The 19,432-nt window shown below is 41.1% G+C and overlaps 1 pseudogene across 1 annotated transcript; it reads right to left on the reverse strand.

Annotated features, from left to right (window-relative positions):
- Positions 1 to 312: 312 nt before the first annotated feature.
- LOC310854567 (cytochrome P450 3A56-like) lies at positions 313 to 17,828 on the reverse strand (annotated as a pseudogene). Its single transcript, XR_014571039.1, has 13 exons — positions 17,758 to 17,828; positions 16,621 to 16,717; positions 11,898 to 11,953; positions 10,993 to 11,092; positions 9,141 to 9,260; positions 7,742 to 7,827; positions 6,998 to 7,146; positions 6,322 to 6,446; positions 5,421 to 5,496; positions 5,095 to 5,255; positions 2,652 to 2,877; positions 1,072 to 1,234; positions 313 to 415 (listed from the first exon to the last, which is right to left on the reverse strand). The product of XR_014571039.1 is annotated as a cytochrome P450 3A56-like (transcript).
- Positions 17,829 to 19,432: the final 1,604 nt, after the last annotated feature.

Raw genomic sequence — 19,432 nt, forward strand, 5'->3', positions numbered from 1 at the left:
TATGGAAAGAATTACATTCAGCTTTAGAGGCCAGGTTGAAGTCTTCACAGATAACAGGTTTAGATGGATTGCTCATATCTCGACAATGAGACCTGATTTTGTTTAAATTCATTTGTTTAACCTGTAAAAGCAGATACACCTGTTTGAGGTACTTGTATTCTTGATCATCAATAGAGAAGAGAAGCAGTTTTTCCCCCTTGTGTGTATTGTATGTATATTGTCTTGTTTTGTATCGTCTGTATTGTCAATTGTCTGATTAAAATTCAATAAAAAGTCAATTGAAAAAAAAAGAAAAACAAATATTTGTAGATGCCCTGAGAATGTTTACTGCTTCTCCTTAGTTACAGTTTCTCGGTACAAACTTCAGTTGGATTGGCTTAACTGGCCGGTACAGAGGGCTAAACTCCAAGGGAACCTGAAAGAAGAACATGGAGTTAGAATCAGAACCCAGAAGAGTATATGCAGCTCTTCATTCCAAACACATTCTTACACCAGTTGGTTTGGTTTCACTTTAGTGAAATCTGTAGGTATGATAGTTATTCTTACTAAAACCCTGCATACTCTAAAGGCCTATTCATAGTCTGGATTTTCGGTGGTGAGGTGACCACCGCTCTGGTGGTGAGCTGACCACCGGAGCTGAAATAACGTTGAACGGTGGTGAATAAAAACAGAGAGAATGGCTGGAGCGGTGGCGGTGGTTTGCTCTTCACCGCGGCGCGTGACGTCATGTTGTAGTTCGGTGGTCACCTAACCACTGAAAATCCAGACTATGTATGAGCCTCAAGGCCAACTGGTTCCCAAATAGAGAAGATTTGTGTTAGATTTGTGTAACGAACTGACGCGCTATGAGCTTGTATTTTTCAAAGTATAAATTATGGTTAAAGTGATTGTGACACTATATTAACTACTTTAGCTGGGGAGTCGGGACCCGCTGAATCGCTGATACCACCCCCACCCCCTCCCCTCCCCCCCCCCCCCCCCATCGAGAACCAATGCTCTCTAAGCCCTATGTCACTAGTGGTACAGCTGTATGAAATGTGCATTTGAGTGCCATTTGAGTGCCAAGCTCACTATTGTGTCTTTGCAGGTCTCCACACTGTAAGTCTGCAGGAGACATACAAGCACCATCTTCATGGTCAGGACAGCAAAGCGCATCCCCACACAATTACGAGGACCAAGTCCAAACGGCATATAGACGTATGGGTTTATACTGTGCTTGTTGTCTTTACTGAACCTGCAAATGCAAAAAGGCAAACATCCAAAACTGTCAACACTGAATAGTATTTTATTGAGTAATGTTTTATAGGTACACCCAAAAGGTGTAACTTGTGTATCAATTACTAATCTCCTGAATACCTGACAAATGTTTCAATTTGCATGCCCCCACGAAATGTTGATCCCAGATCAACAACTAAATGCAAATGTTTCCCACATGAGCACAGGCTCAAGTAGTTTGGTAAATAGTTGTTAAACAGACTTCTTTGCATCAAGAACAGTTACTTATTATTTTATTCTGGTTCTTTGTGAAAAATTATAATAATAAAAAAGAATATTTCATACAACTGGTGAGTAATGAACAAATAAACATTTGTGGGTGTACCATCCCTATTAGGTTAGTATTGCAACAATGAAGTGCAATTAAATGCAAAATACCCATCATTGCATACTGTACAATAAGGTTGGTTGGCCCTCCCTCGCGACAAGGAGAGACCAACATTGTTTTGTGTTTGTCTATACAGTTCTAATTGATTTAAACTCTCTTTTACAATGGAAAACTATTTCTTATCATACACGCTCTCATAGATTATTTGATGCTTGAGACCATGCATATGCCTCCACTTCATCTGGAAATTCTGCTTTCAAGTGCTCTTCCCTATACACTTGGAACACCTTACAGACATCACTAAAGTACAGTCTTCCTTCTCTATGTCGCTTTCAATTGGATATATCAACGTTGGTAAATCTCAACTGTACCTGCTTTAATTGATGTTGATTCACTATGTAATGAAATGTTCTTTTATTACCGGTAATTTACTTTATTCATCTATGTTTTGTTTTTCCTTTGTCTCCTCTCTCTCCCCCTCCCCCCATTTTTACATTGTACATTATTGATGTGTTGTTGTTGTAATCTCAGTGTGTTCTCCGAGAACTAAATAACGGTTGAAATGAAATGAAATGCACCATCCATTTAGTTGGTTAGATAAATTACCAACTGTGCCATTGAAAACTGCGTTTTGTTCTTGTATCCTTGTCTTTCTAGATGGTTCCTTGATTAATGACGTGTATATGTATAGCACAGTGGTGGAAAGTAACAATTACTTAAGTACTGTACTTGAGTACAACTTTGAGGTATTTTTACTTAGGTATTTCCAATTTGGACATTTTCAATACTATTACTTCTACTCCACTATATCTCAGAGGCAAATATTGTACTATATTGTATATGATTACTTTTACTTTGGTATACTTTAAGTTGATGCCCATACTTTTGTACTTTTTACTACGGTAAATTTGGATTACTGGACTTTTACTTGTAACAGAGTGTTTCTACATTGCGGCATTGACACTTTTACTTAAGTAAAGAAATGTAATACGTTTTCCACCACTGGTAAAGCCAAAACAACTGCATGATTGCTGAATCATGCTGATACCTTTCTGGTTGGAAGAGCTCAGGGTCGTTCCAGTACTGTGGGTCCTTGTGCAAAACATACACAGGGATCGCCACCATGGTGTTCTCAGGGATGGTGAAGCCGTTGACTTGGGCGGTCGCTTTGCACATCCTCTCCAGCCGAGGGGCGGTGGGAATCAAACGCATAGACTCATTAATGACCTGATCAATGTACTGTAGGTCCATCACACCCTCGTATGAACAGGAGCCTGGAAACAAAAGGTACGATTTGAGAACATAAATGAGCAGACAGGATGATATACTACTGTAGGCTACTGTATGCATGTGATGAATAGAGTGATCTTTGTTCTTGAAATGCATACATTAATGCCATTGACAGCTTATATCATGCGCTGTGAACCGGGCACCAGCAGAAATGCAAATAAAAAGGATATTAGTTGCACCCAGAAATCTTCTCACCCTCCTGTAACAACACAAGTGATGTTTCTTTGTCCCATAACACACAACTGAAGTCAACAGTTACCAGTTCTTTAGAGTTGACAAATAGGGCAATTCTTTTTTGAAGATGCATGTGTAGTGACCCAGACAAGACCTGGCCACAAAAAATTACAATTTAGGCAATTTAGGCTCTTAATCCAGAGCGATTTACATTAAGCAAGAACAAAAACATGGTGATACATCATATACATAAAGACTAGTTATTGTGAATCATACGTAAGCTACGAACATAACAGTGGAATATATCTATATAATGAAACTAATACTATGTATATAGTGCTATGTCTACATAAAATTCTAAGTTACACAAGTTGATCCTTTGCATTCGCCTGTAAGGTCATTGGGCTAGGGCGATGGTGCTACGGGCCAAGATGGAGTCTGAAGAGGTGGGTTTTCAGACTACGGCCGAAGATTGGGAGTGAGTCTGCAGTTCTGATTGTAATGGGAAGTGCATTCCACAGTTTTGGAGCCAGAAGGGAGAAGAGTTTGGGAGGCGTACTATCATCCGACAGAGCATTGTTCCGAAGGAGCAATGCTCCGAGGTGCGCTGCGGGTCGGGAGAGGGTTGCGGTTAGGTTTAGGTGTCTGCCCCGGGGGAGGTTAGGGTTAGGGTGAGGGAGGAGGTAGGTTGTCGTTCGGACCAATGCTCCGTCGGATGAAAGGCATGCACTCGAAGAGTTTTGGACGTGTGGAGCGTTGTCCCGGCGTTTTTAGTGAAGTTACCTCCAGCTTCCATGCATTGGCTGGTCTGAGTGCGCGGGAGGGTTTGTAGGGTACGATCAGACTGCAAGATATGGGGGTGCCATGCCTTTGGTTGCTTTGAATGCCAGCATCAGAGTTTTGTATTCTGTGCGGGCAGCGACCGGGAGCCAATGGAGGGAGCGGAGAAGCGGGGAGACATGTGAGAATTTTGGCTGGTTGAAGACCAAGCGAGCTGCGGCATTTTGGATCAATTGAAGAGGCTTAATGGTGCATGCCGGTAGGCCAGTAAGGAGGGAGTTACAATAGAGGGTATGCGGGTGACATCATCATCAAACCCGGACGTTGTGCAGGAACGCCTACTGAGTGGCAAAAAACTACTTTCTGTCCTTGACAGCTCATACATCCAAACAGAAAAGTTAATCTGATTGCATTAAACAACGTTAAACGATGTTAAACTCACTTTGCATGTTGCTTTGCCACTCGATTTGCCACTCGATGTGCCATTCACTTTATGCATGCGCATACCCTCTACTATAGTCAAATTTTTACATGAATGATGTCTGGATAAGGAGCTGTGCTGACTCCTGGGTGAGGAAGGGTATAATTCGTCGAACAGCTCTGCCAGTCGAGCTTGGGGTTAGGGTTAAGGGCAGTCCATACTGTCTCCGACCATCGAACTTTTCGTCGGAAAGCTCCGGTACAACTACAACATGACGTCACTCGCAACTTCTGAAACGCATTCCTCCAAATCTTTGTTCTGAAAGCTGCACTCCCAGATGTTATGACTCTTCGAACTCTACTTCGGAGAAAAGATTTAAGTCTGATCTTTCCGACGAAAGGTTTGGTGGTCGGAGACAGTATGGACTGCCCTTAAGGTGCGCACATAGGTTGGTGAACCAATAGGGAGGCGGCGGCCGTTTCCAGCACTAGTTTGATCCACCCCTCTATGCCAAGAAAAGTCAGGTACTTTCAGGCTAGTTAGTTACCCTTTAACTAACCTCCCTGTGTTGTGTACTAACCTCCCTGTGTTGTGTACTAACCTCCCTGTGTTGTGTACTAACCTCCCTGTGTTGTGTACTAACATCCCTGTGTTGTCTACTAACCTCCCTGTGTTGTCTACTAACCTCCCTGTGTTGTCTACTAACCTCCCTGTGTTGTGTAGTCAAAGAATTGTGTTTCAACTGGTATGAGAGTGAGTAGATAGTGACTGAATTTATATTTTTGGGAGAACAATTCAGTTACAGTTAAACATAACATTTAATTACATCTTTCGGGAAACTGGAATCTATTTCTTCCTGCAACGTGCGCAGTACATCAGGGTTGGTTGCCAGGTTATAAAGGATGAAGCTCAGAGTGGCACTGGTGGTCTCATAACCGCCCAAGATGAAAATAAATGACTGGGAGAGGATCTCTGGTTCAGTCAGTCCTGTAGCAAAAATAATAATAAAGCATGACTAAATCGTAAAAGAACGCACGAGCACACACACACACACACACACACACACACACACACACACACACACACACACACACACACACACACACACACACACACACACACACACAGTAATTGAAAAATATACCATCATACCTTTGCTTGGCTGATCATTCTTCAATGTCGTCTCTGATATCTCGTTCTGAATCATCAGCTGTAGGAAGTCTCGACTCTGGACAACAAATAAATGTTACATCCAAAATAATTAGTAGCTCTTTGTATATGTATTTCTGCATTGTGATATTGATACTTTAACTTCAGTAAAACATGTTAGTACTTCTTCCACCACTACTCCAACTGTTTATTGCTAAGTTCAACTTTTTGATCACGCCTGGACCTTCACCTGATGAAAGATGAGAATTTACAATTTAGGCATTTAGCAGACGATCTTAATCCAGAGCGATTTACAGTAAGCAAGAACAGAAATGTGGTAATACATCATAAAAAAAGATGACATTATCGAAATGTTGGACCTTGTAATAAACAGTGGGAGCAGATTAGAACAGTGGTGTGGTCAGGGGTGGTCCTTAAATGCCCAACGCAACTGTGTGGTGGTTTTGTGTTTGTGCTACACTTGGATGTGCATGCACTAAATGATGCATTATATAGTGCCTTTATCCAAGGCGCTTTACATGCATTCCTTTCACCCATTCACACACACATTCATACAGATAGCTGAGGAAACCATGCAAGGCACCAACCTGCTTATCATAGGAGCAATTATGGGTTCAGCGTCAGGACACTTCGACACTAACTTTGGGGGAGCCTAGCCTAGCCAAGCTGGGAACCTTCCCAAGCGACTGCTCTACCTCCGGAGCTACTGCTGCCCCGCACCGCACTACAATCTATAATAATTAAACCTTACCTCATCAGATTGTGCCAGTGCAAGGTGAAAACTAAATCTTTTTGCTATCCAGCTCTGATGAATATTTAAAGTAAACTTTCTGAGTAATGTTTTACCCATTTATCCACAATGAAGTAAATGAATGAGGCTTACAGAGTTATCTGTGTGATGCTCGCCTTTAAATCTCTTGATGATATTAAAGCAGAAGTCCACACTGTCTTTGGGGAATAGTGAAACGCCCAGCAGCCTAAAGATATGCTTTGCAAAGGGGAGAAACACTGAAAAGAGAAAGAATTGGTTATCAGAATCTTAGCGTTCGCCTTTGTCCAGTGATTGAGGCCATGTATTTAGAGATTTCATTCACTCTCATAGTAGAACTGTGAAAAAAATCACACATTTAACACAGGAATGAACAGGTTCGCCCCAAAACACACTCTCCCCCATTTTTTTAACACCTTTTTGGGTGTTCACTGAATACAAGAAGTTAAGAACGCTCACCCTCAATATGCCTAAACCTAACCTTATTCCTAACCTTATTATTTGTATCTGTCCCCACCGCCCCGCCAGAGTGGCCTCGGGCAGGGTGACAGACCTCCTGCAGAAAAGGAGTGTGTATTTCTGTTCAACTTAAAAACTAACTTCCCTCTCCCACCTGCAGATATACCGTCGAGGGTGATTTATGTTACCATTTCCCTGGCTTGCTATATGATTTGTACTCATAAATAAAAGAGGCTGTGCACCTCAATCGTGAACCTTCTCCACTGTCTCCGTCTCCCACCTCAGACTGTCACAACACACACACACACACACACACACACACACTACATACTCAGGAGAAAAAAGAGCCATAGTCTCCCGCCTCCAGACACAATTGTCTTGACATGACTGACGAGAGGGTCATCTGGGTTGTTGATGGAGTTGGTATCCACACCGAACGATGCGCTGGTCACAACATCTAAACTGTAGGGCGCCACAAACCTGAAACAAAACAGGGTTTCCCGAGACATAACATCAGCATGACATAAGACAAAAGACAGAGGTACACACACACACAGAGAGGCAGTAGAACACTGCATTCTCCATTCAACAACAAACCAAATACTACAAAAACAAAAACAGAAAGGAAATTAAAACAAAGACAAAAAATAGGTTTCTTTGAGGGATCAAGAGAATAAGTTCCAGTCAATGTGTTAGAACACAACAACTTTGGGCCTGTCACAATTATATTAATTTATTCAATTATTTTAGATAATGGTAATCGCAATTATTTTTGCATAATCATCCATGTTGACAAATATTCAGACTTGTAGATTTGGCAAAAAAATTATAATATATATATATTTTGAGAGTATACAATTATTTAATATTATATGTCAGTCATTTCTTGTATATTTAAGTTATTTGTCATATCCGCTATCTAGTCTATTAATGTCCAATGCCAAAAATACAATTAAATCATTCATCGCAAACTATTTGAATCACTGAGCAAAATATTATTATCGTGACAACTGACAACCCTATACACAAGGTGATTGGGTGCACTTGTGGGTTATTATACTGCTTGAAAACATACGTTTTAATGTCAACAGATTCCTCCGAATTGCTTTTCCCCAGAGTCTCAGTGAGTCTGTCTGCATACTGCTGTACAATAGGGAACACCTTCACAAAAGGAAAACAAAATAACAAGCCATTAGTACAAGTGTGGGCCATGTATCGTGTATCTCATACTAGGTATACACACAGAGAGATGTGTGCCATGCCCATGTATCATCATCACTATCATGTATCTGCCAGGTTCCGTATAAGTTATAACCCTGTAAGTAAGATACAGCAGCTGACAAAACAGCACAACCTGTACCTAATAGTACCGAAGTCCTGACTTCACTCGCTCATCCCCTGGGATGCGGAAGTAACATTGGGTCATCGTAGAATCGTCTCATATAAGAATTGTGGTCCAAAAAATAAACAAACTGTCCCGGCAATATTCTCGGGGAGGTGGCTCTGTATCGCTTACGATAGTCGGTCACTCATATTTTGATGCAGTCCGTTTCTGGCAAAATGTAAAGCGTTATTATTTCTGTGTCAGTTGATTATTCATATCCATATGATTGAAACCGACGAGATCATTTGTTTATTCTTCGAACACAGAAAACGGGAACCAGGTAGGATGTGTAAATTACGTCAGACTTAGGTGCTCTATACCCATTGAGGACAGGAACCCGTTTAGGGTACTCATTTTTGGGTTCTTGTTGATACAGTATGTACAGTATAGCAATAGCATTTTTTTGTAATTTTTTAATGAATATTTGAAGTTTTTCTGAAAACTTAGGTCAGGATTTAGAAGATGTCTAATTGGCCTTAGGTCTGATTCTAAATGGGTTAAGTTCACCTAGGGCAAAAAAGTATTTACGGTATTTGATCAAATGTCTTGTATATTACACAAATAGCTGTGTTAAAAGGGAAAATGACATTTTTTTTCCATTGGACTAAAATGTGATTAGCATTTCCCCAATGCATTCTGTTACCACTGAAAACAGCCAACCTAAATGTGATGTAAGAATTATGTAGGATTATTCAATGTGTGAATGATCATTGACACTAGCCTGGCTAATAAGCCAGACCGAATCAGCCGTTGGCAAAAAGAAAATTGCCTGCCGGCGGAATACGGTCTGGAGAGGCTCAATTGTACGCCCATTTCCTACACCAGAGAACTGGTGTGGCCAATCGGGACACGGTATGCAATATGGGCGGGCGTTTGGTACAGTGACGTTCAATGCTTGAGACCTTTGACTGACAGTTGCTCTGACCAATTGCGTCAAAGAGAAAATGTTTGAACCCACCCCCCGGGAAACAAGATCCATACACAGCATCTCCAGACTCAAATACCACACGACAGTGTGATTTGAGTCTGGCTTATTAGCCAGGCTACATTGACAGAGGCCACTTCACTGAGTAATTTAGGAGTAATTTACCTGCCTCAACCTTCCACTAGTGAAAGATGGAGATATAGTACTGCGAATTCTCTTCCACCTTTCATCTTTAACTGTGGTCAATCCGTCCGCCATAGGCCCCAGCATGTCCTCATCCATTTCCTGTGAACAACAGTGTACTCTGATTAGCACTAGGGACGTCAGTAATGCTTAATTTCCCAGCTGGGTAGCCGATAGCATTATCTGGTTAATTAACAGTTTTGGACATAATGAGGTTTCCACCTGACAGAGACAATTTAATCACTGGTGTCAAATAACATGTGACTGCAGAGGTGTGGTATGACTATGATAGTGAGTATGACTATGGTAGTGACTGGCAGAGGTGTTGTATGACTATGATAGTGACTAGCAGAGGTGTTGTATGACTATGGTAGTGACTGGCAGAGGTGTTGTATGACTATGATAGTGACTGGCAGAGGTGTTGTATGACTATGGTAGTGACTGGCAGAGGTGTTGTATGACTATGATAGTGAATGGCAGAGGTGTGGTATGACTATGGTAGTGACTGGCAGAGGTGTTGTATGACTATGATAGTGACTAGCAGAGGTGTGGTATGACTATGATAGTGAATGGCAGAGGTGTTGTATGACTATGATAGTGAATGGCAGAGGTGTGGTATGACTATGATAGTGAATGGCAGAGGTGTTGTATGACTATGATAGTGAATGGCAGAGGTGTTGTATGACTATGATAGTGAATGGCAGAGGTGTGGTATGACTATGATAGTGAATGGCAGAGGTGTTGTATGACTATGATAGTGACTGGCAGAGGTGTTGTATGACTATGATAGTGAATGGCAGAGGTGTTGTATGACTATGATAGTGACTGGCAGAGGTGTGGTATGACTATGATAGTGACTGGCAGAGGTGTTGTATGACTATGATAGTGAATGGCAGAGGTGTGGTATGACTATGATAGTGAATGGCAGAGGTGTTGTATGACTATGATAGTGACTGGCAGAGGTGTGGTATGACTATGATAGTGAATGGGGCAGAGTTGTGGTATGACTATGATAGTGACTGGCAGAGGTGTTGTATGACTATGATAGTGACTGGCAGAGGTGTTGTATGACTATGATAGTGACTGGCAGAGGTGTGGTATGACTATGATAGTGACTGGCAGAGGTGTTGTATGACTATGATAGTGAATGGCAGAGGTGTGGTATGACTATGATAGTGAATGGCAGAGGTGTTGTATGACTATGATAGTGACTGGCAGAGGTGTGGTATGACTATGATAGTGAATGGGGCAGAGTTGTGGTATGACTATGATAGTGAATGGGGCAGAGGTGTGGTATGACTATGATAGTGAACGGCAGAGGTGTTGTATGACTATGATAGTGACTGGCAGAGGTGTTGTATGACTATGATAGTGACTGGCAGAGGTGTTGTATGACTATGATAGTGAATGGCAGAGGTGTTGTATGACTATGATAGTGAATGGCAGAGGTGTTGTATGACTATGATAGTGACTGGCAGAGGTGTTGTATGACTATGATAGTGACTGGCAGAGGTATTGTATGACTATGATAGTGAATGGCAGAGGTGTTGTATGACTATGATAGTGACTGGCAGAGGTGTTGTATGACTATGATAGTGACTGGCAGAGGTATTGTATGACTATGATAGTGAATGGCAGAGGTGTTGTATGACTATGATAGTGACTGGCAGAGGTGTGGTATGACTATGATAGTGACTGGCAGAGGTGTTGTATGACTATGATAGTGAATGGCAGAGGTGTGGTATGACTATGATAGTGACTGGCAGAGGTGTGGTATGACTATGATAGTGACTGGCAGAGGTGTGGTATGAATGATACTGTGTAGCCGTCTCACCCTGCGGTTGGTAAACGTGGAGTAACATTCTTTCACCATGATGGTTTTAAGCATCTCAGGGTCTGCTACCACCAACACCGGTTTGCGTCCTTCATATGTCCTACACGTGAACAACCATGATATCACATCATGAGTGCATAGGAAATTAGAAAATATTAAGACATACAATGATGGAAATTTGCAAACAGAAAAGTATTTTCGTGTGGCGTGTGACAAGTAGCAATTATTATTTGTTTATTTTAAAGAAGAAAAAAAATTACTGGATCAAAATGAATCGACAAACTACTATACTATAAAAACTGGTCAAACATTGACCAAATTGTCAAATAATATAAGAAAGAAGCTGGAAGCCCCCAAATCCCATGTTAGACCCAGAAATGTTGGTTAGTATAAACTTTTAACAACCTGTATTAGGCAAAAAATGATTATTATTATTATTACAAAACATACATTAGCCACTTCAGCCCTATATACATTTCGGCAATTTGAAAATAGCCGATCTACAAGCTCACATTGTGTCGCAATGCGACACATTTTGAGCTTGTAGATCTGAAGGTTTTTTATACATTTGAAAACTTGAAATAGGACAAGCTGTATGAGTAATTTAACTTTTGGCACTTCAACTACATTTAGATGCTTTTGTAATTTGTACTATTCTGGACATGTACAGTTGTAACAGAGTAATTCTATATTGCAGTATTGATACTTTCACATATTAAAGTAAAACATTTGAGCACTTTTCCCACTACAGGCATTCTGTGAATTTAGACAGTCACACAACTCAATGTCCATCCAACTCATCAGTCATGACTGAAAAGTACATCATAAAACAAAATTCCAGGCACCAGAGGATTAAAATAACGCCATTACAAGCTGTAGCATGGGAATAATAATAGCCAGCTTACCCCCACACGTTGCCATACTTTCTATAGCAGTCGTTGTCAAACCCCACAAAGCCTCCCTACATCATGTCAGGAATAATAGCATTATGACAGGTTAAACACAGGATGCAGAAATGTCAAGAAAGAAAATGTCACCAAAACATTGTAACATTAGTAGGCTACTACAACCTGTGGGTCAGGATCCCCAGCTGACAGTAGACAATTTAAGGACTTTTAAGACCTTTTTAATATACCTAAAAAAGAATTACTGAAATGACTGCATTAAAAGTAATCAAACTATACAGTAAAACATACTCAAAATAGCTGCTCTACAAGCTGCAGAGTTCAGAGTTCAGAATAGAATACTAATTGATTTGTGGTCATAGCATGAACTTAATAGTAACTAGAAACAAAATTTAAAGAATTTTTTCTGGGTGCCTGAAGCTCGCCAAGTCTGTGCAGCATTTGAGCCACGGACCACCATTTGATGACATTTAGCCTCTCAGAAGGGTCCATTTGGTTACATGTGAGCCAGGTCTCCCCATTGACTTTCAATGGGGTATTTTGTCTTAGTTTATTGCGCATTACGTTGCCACCAACATTCTAATGCTAACATGCTAATACGAACATGCTAACATGCTAGCATGCTAACATTTTAATGCTAACATGCTAATGCTAACATGCTAATGCTATAATGCTAATGCTAACATGATATCATGCTAAAATGCTAACATGCTGCTAACATGCTAATGCTAACATGCTAATGCTAAAATGCTAACATGCTAATGCTAACATGCTAATGCTAACATGCTAATGCTATCATGCTAACATGCTAATGTTAACATGCTAACTGGTAATGCTAACATGCTAATGCTATCATGCTAACATACTAATGCTAACATGCTAACATGCTAACATACTAATGCTGTCATGCTAACATGCTAATGCTAACATGCTAATGCTATCATGCTAACATGCTATTGCTAACATGCTCATGCTAACATGCTAATATGCTAACATGCTAATGCTAAGACGTCTGAGCTGTAAGGGTCCATTTGGTTTCGTTCAGGGGGGCGGCCCGGTTCCGGCGAGCCACCCCGCTTCTGAAACGGTTGAGAAATGACAGTTTTTTCCCTGATTGTTTTCATTGACTTTCAATGTGTGTGTGTGCGTGCACATTTGTGCATATGCGTGCGTGTGCGTTCGTGTGTGCACGTGTGTGAGAGGTGGTCAACTTGACCTTGAATCATTAACAAAGTATCATTTTCAGCTGGGCTAGTCTATGCGAATGCAACCACTATTGAAAGTTAAAAGCACACTGACTCAGTGAGAGAACGTATGTCCGAACAAATTGCTCTATCGCAAAAAGTAAAAGTCGAATGCGATTTTTGTTTTCGCCGTGAGTGACCCGAGACATTGAGGTACGCCATGTGCGATCGTGGTATTGGTACGATAAAAAACGTGGTTATAAAAAATTGCTGACTCATTCAGGCAGTTAACATGAGTTTTATGACACATTATGATGGTACACCTGTCGCTTTCAGGGCTGTAGTTCACGTGCCGTATGAATCTGGGCTGTGGTTGTGACATTGGGTGACATTGAGTGTGGCTACAAAGTTACCGAAACCCATGCGTGTAAAGTTAATATTTTGGCCGTGAGGACGATTTGTTCAGAGAATTTCGCTACAGTCTTCACGGTGGCCTCTCCCTCTGACCCGCTCTCTCTCTGGGCGTGCAACACTCTAAGTCGAGATTTTTGCTCAGACCAAACACACTTTGAACTGCGATAGCGGGCAAACCGTGCAACGTATTCGAATTCCGTCTGAACCACAACAAAGTCGATGGCCTCGTGTGCTGTTTGAGGTTTAAATCGTGTTTCTACGTGACAGTATGCCAGAGTAATGTGGCTCCAAATTAACGTGTCGTTTTCTGTTTTTACCCGCGTTTCCCCATTGACTTTGCATGGGGCATTTTTCGCGTCGTTTATTGCGAATTCCGTGTGAATTGAGGGGTGCTAATATATTAAAGTCTAACTCATGTTGATTAGGTGATGTAATAGTAATGTAAAACAAACATTAAACGCCATTAACAATAAAGAGACAATATGACGTAACGAGGCACATTATGACGTACATTTTCCCTTCATTGCCAATGGCGTTTACAAAACCAACATTGAACTAAAGACAAACATTAATAGGAGGGGCTAGCGCACACTCAGGTGCTATGGAGCTTGTCTTGAGTGTACAGGGTTTGATGAGGGCACAGGTAGGGCCGGGACATAATTTTCTAGTTATCGCCGGCTGCCGGGCACGGCTGCTCAAATAACTTTGGGGCAGGCCCGTCTAGAGTTTAAATGGACAAGTATCAGTCAAAAGGGAGACATCGAAGAGGAAGGATGGATGGGGACATATGGAATTTCAGAACAGGTATCCATATACTAATATTGATGACACCAGGGATCTCCATATATGGGCTTAATTGAGACAGCAGGTCGCATTTGCTATATCCCTGAGTTACTAATCATCCCTGTTGATTAGTATTAGTGATGTCACGAGACCTGGGCACAATATATGGGGGCTTTCCCCATGTATGGGGATTTTGAGTGACTGGCGGACAAAAAAAGCATGTTTACTGCGAGCTTCGGTCGCAATTACGTTGGCTTTTAACCTCTAACCCTGACGCTTTAACCCCTAACCCTGCCCTACATGTAAAGGAGAAGACAAAGCACCTAAACAAACTGATTATCTTCCTGTCCACCAACTATGATGTTCCATTCTGTGTAAAACGTAAGGTTTTGGAGGCTGCTTTCTCATCAGCTATCTTGTATGGGTGTGAGGCTTGGGTACAATGACTGAATGACTTGAAACTCTCTACATGACTGGAGTGAAATCCCTACTTGGGGTGAGGGTTACCAATATGGACAAAGCGTTCGCCAGGTCTGATATGGACGTAAAATGAAGCCAGTCAGTCCTTGTATTGTAAATCGCCATCTTTTTGGCCTAGCTGGCCATTGGCTGGCCCAGACAACGAGGCGGGACTTCCCCCATTCTTCTTAGTTGGTTTTTATTTTGACTCGAACGGGGGGTGGCTCCCGTTCATAGACTGTAACGGTAGCCACGCCCCTCAGAACATACGCGACTTTATGGTCATTTTCTTAATAAATGGGACCATAATTTTCCAAAAAGAATATTATGACATGAGAAATGAGACTTTAAACTAGTGACTGGAAGCAGAAAGTATTCATGACCATGTTTATTAAGGTAATACAGTCTAGGACTAGGTGAAGTTACATACAATACATGGACCTCTATGGGGATATGGGTTTTTTTGGGCCCAATGACAGCGCCACAACAGGCCATTATATGAACTTTCAGGATGTCCCGATTTCCTTAGTGGCTTCACAAAATATCTGTCTGATTGCCCCCCTGGGGTTACTACACCTAACTTAACCTGCCTGTTGGAAGCAGGACTGCCTTCGGTGTAAGCTTTGGTGAGAGAAAAGCAAGACAGGTTCTTCACCAACATACAGCAGCGAAATGGCATGCTTGATGACCCCTTGTGGTATGTTCTTCAATTGCTAAAGAAGGAGAACCAAGTCATGTATTCTAATTTATCTGAGATAATGGAAAAACAAGATCATATTGAGAGTGACCGAATGGACATGATTGATTCATAAATTTAAATCCAAAGAGGGAACAAAACATACCAAGCCATCAACCCAGATATATCTGTTCATCCACTCTATACGGGCACCAGCAGTACACCTTACATTGAGGACTATTTGAGGATAACCATTACACGGTTTTGGTTGTCCGCTCAATGCGCTCATAGACTGCGTGTGGAAATGGGAAGATGGAGTCGCATACCACCTGAGCAGTGTATTTGTCAATGTGAGACTGGTATTCAGCATATACTGGTGTGTCCCCTCACACAAGATACCAGAGTGAAATATGGACATGAGGGTATTTATTTGAGCTCACTCTTTGTGTGCACAGAGGAACTTTCTGTATCATTTTTGGAGCAATAGAAAGGTCCTGTTGTAAAGGGATTTTGTGTTGTGTATTGTATATTTTAATGTATTGAATACGTTTGTATTCATGGCCTCAACTGAACAGGATTCGGAGAGCACTTGCCTGGAAAGCCTTGCACAGGATGAGGAGAGTGTGGAAATCAAACATGGGAGAAGACCTTAAGAGGCGGCTGTTCATAGCTACTGTGGAGTCAGTACTGCTGTATGGGGCCTCACAGTACAACAGGAGAAAGCCCTGGATGGAAATGTGGACCTCTATGGGGACCTACCACAGGTCACGGACAAAGTCAGAGAGAGAAGGATGAGGCTGGCAGGGCACTGCGTCGTGCAAGTAAATTGGCCCTATGGGGGCCAACCCAGGGCAAAGCCAGGAGGGGAAAGAAGCATAGCACCTATGTAGACGTGCTGCGGCGCGACAGCTTGGCTGACAACACCGCAAAGCTCAAGAACCTGATGTTGGATAGGAAATTGTGGAGGGCAGCGATCCAGGGATCCCGAGTTGGTGTTGGCTAGACCTCACTCTCGCAACTTATTCATGTTTTTTTTTATTATTGTTTGGACCCAATGTTTTATACATTTTTGTCAATAAAGTAACTAACTAAGTATTTGGTTTTTATAGTTCATGTACAGCACTCATTTGTAAATAAATGAAGTAGATTGGATTGGATTTTGTTGCAACACCCAGCACTGGCGGTTGAAGGAGATAAAATCACTTACTTTTCCAAAGTTGTATCCCATAGTTCCCATGAAAGGCAGGGGCATGGGTCCTGGAATCCCCAGCTTTGTGAAAAAGCGATATGGCCAAACACTATATCTAGAAGACACAAAAGGGGGGATCCAAAATTATTATTTATTTTCAAGAAAGTGTATAAAAAGTGTTAAAATGAAGGAGTTGCAGTCCCCTTCGAAAGGACCAGAACAGAATTTCCCATTCATTTATTTTAACATTAAATGCCATTAACAATTAACAGAGTTGGCCCAGGCCGTAGCGTAACGGTCTGGGCACCGGACTGGTGATCCAGTCGCGGTGTGCCGCGGGTTCGACTCCCGGACCCGACACGGCCTTTACCGCATGTCATCCCCCCATCTCTCTCCCGTCTCCTGTCAGCCTACTTTCTATCCCTTAAAAAATCAATAAAGGCAGCAAAAAAATATCTTAAAAAAAAAAAAAAACAATTAACAGAGTTTAATGTTTGTTTTGTCTGTCACTGAGCAAATCGCCATATGCATGTCAGAGGAAAACCTCAGCCAATAAGGGACCACGATTCTTGTGATGTTAAATTGATGTCAATCATGTCATATGTCATATGTGATGTTGGTGAAGTGCCCCTCACTTCACACGGGTGTGATTTTTGTTTTTCTTTCAGAAAAGAGAGAGATATTCATGTTGGTGATTATATAAAAAGTATTATCATATTAATTTATCATTGTTAAGTTCACTCTGTAAGTCTGTATATCCACTGGCATAATAGCATGATGATGCCATTACAAAACATGGGCTACATGGAAGAAATGTGTTTAATAAAACGAAATTAACTGCTATAGGTCCTAAATTAACTTAATTAAGTCTCTGTGTCATGTTATTCTTTCTTAATTGTATCTTATAGTATAGAGATCGACTACTATATAATCAAATAAATCTGTATACAAGATAATTTCAGAGAGGGAGGTAAATTAACTGTTAACTACATTTAAACATTTCGCGGGGGCGAGATGGTAAAGGGGCGAGTCGTTTGGTATTCTTCGGCACTCGCCTATTAGTGTACATTGCACAGTGCGCTCAGTGCGGAATTGAAGTGAATGCGGAAGAAGGACAGTACAGTAATAAATAATAATAATAATAATAATACTCACAATAACAGCAGAGTGAAACACAGGACAAGGAGTGTCCACGTAGTGGCTGAAAACAACGGCAAAGAAAACATTCCGATCATGTTGGCTGCTTCCCAGATCATTCTAAACTATTAGAACTGAAATACAAACTAACGACGTAATGTTGTAGCCTAGCCTTAATGACACCCAAAGCCTGGGAGGAGCGACGTTCAGGAAGGGTAGCGTCAGGTCAAGTCCAAGTAGTAAGTTACACTGATCAAACAGTCATAAGCAACACACTACACACACCACCTCACATAGAAACAAATTACCAGCAGGGGGAGCCAACACACCAGTGCAGCTGCTAAGTGCGTTTAATCACTGTGGAAAAAGTAAAATATTAAACAAAACACACTTAAGAAAGAGTTAATATATATAGCAATGTAGAAATGCTCTGTTACAAGTCAAAGTCTGGGGATTCAGAATTTAGTTGAAGACCCCTGTTCTATACCATTGTAATTAGACTTGAATCCTGCATGTGATTTTAATTGTATATGTCTGGATTAAATATTGGTTCTATCAGTCTACTAGTAAAATAAATGAATGAATGAATGAATGAATGAATAAATGAATGAATGATATTCTGAAGTAACACACATGTCCAAGTCAGGCTTTGATTTAATTTCCATTATGACCATTGACCCTTAAGTTCTAGAGGCTATTATATTTCATTGACCGGGGTCCCCCAGGTGTCTGTACTTATAGTACCTCTTCTACGGTGAGGTTTAAGTTCTAGAGGCTATTATATTTCATTGACCGGGGTCCCCCAGGGGTCTGTACTTAGTACCTCCTTCTACGGTGAGGTTTCTGGTTATTTCTATACCAATGTACGTAACACTACTTTGTTACCCTTCCTACTTTGCTCATGAGTCATGGAGCATTGCCACTGAGCAACAGATACAGATGGACAACAGGTGGGCTAATGCCCAGCAGTTAACTACACAACTCAAGGTTCAGGGTCAGGTCAGTTAACAACTTGACATGACATCAGCAGCTTGTGACTGCAATCTGTTCTCGTATGTCTGTGTGTTTATGTGCAGGGTGTGGCTGAAAATGAGCACTATACCATGGGGAAAATAAAGGGGAAAAAATGTTGACAGCACCTACAGCCCATGCAGAAAAGTCCTATGACTACATTCAACGACATTAAACAACGTTAAACTCACTTTGCCACTCGATTTGCCACTCACTTAATGCGCATATCCTGTATTGCACATAGTTAAAACTGAATCCATTCTTTTTTGGTTCCAGAATTAACCCCAAGACCTTACACCAGAGTGGGTGACAAAGTTATTACAAGGAAAGAATAGATTAGCTACAGATTCTGACGGGGTTGTATTTTAGATAACAATCTCCGGTGATAAAATGGAAACAAATCAAGAAGTCAACCAAAGAATATTCTTTGGGCAGGATCTCTATGTTGGTATAGTAAAGTATACGAGGGCAGGCCTCAATTATTACATTATTAATTACAATTATTTGAGATAATCGAAATCATGTTTGGCATAATCATGAATCGTTTTCCATGTTGAGAATTTTAGATTTTTCAAAAATAGCTATTTAAATAAATAGCTAAATGATTTCTTTGTCCAATTTATATGTCATAATCTGCCCTGTGCAAGTAATTACGAAGCCTAAAAGGCAAACAAGAATACAA

The sequence above is a fragment of the Protomyctophum parallelum genome, assembly GCF_964188405.1.
Source record: "Protomyctophum parallelum genome assembly, chromosome: 2".
NCBI classification, from domain to species: Eukaryota; Metazoa; Chordata; class Actinopteri; order Myctophiformes; family Myctophidae; genus Protomyctophum; species Protomyctophum parallelum.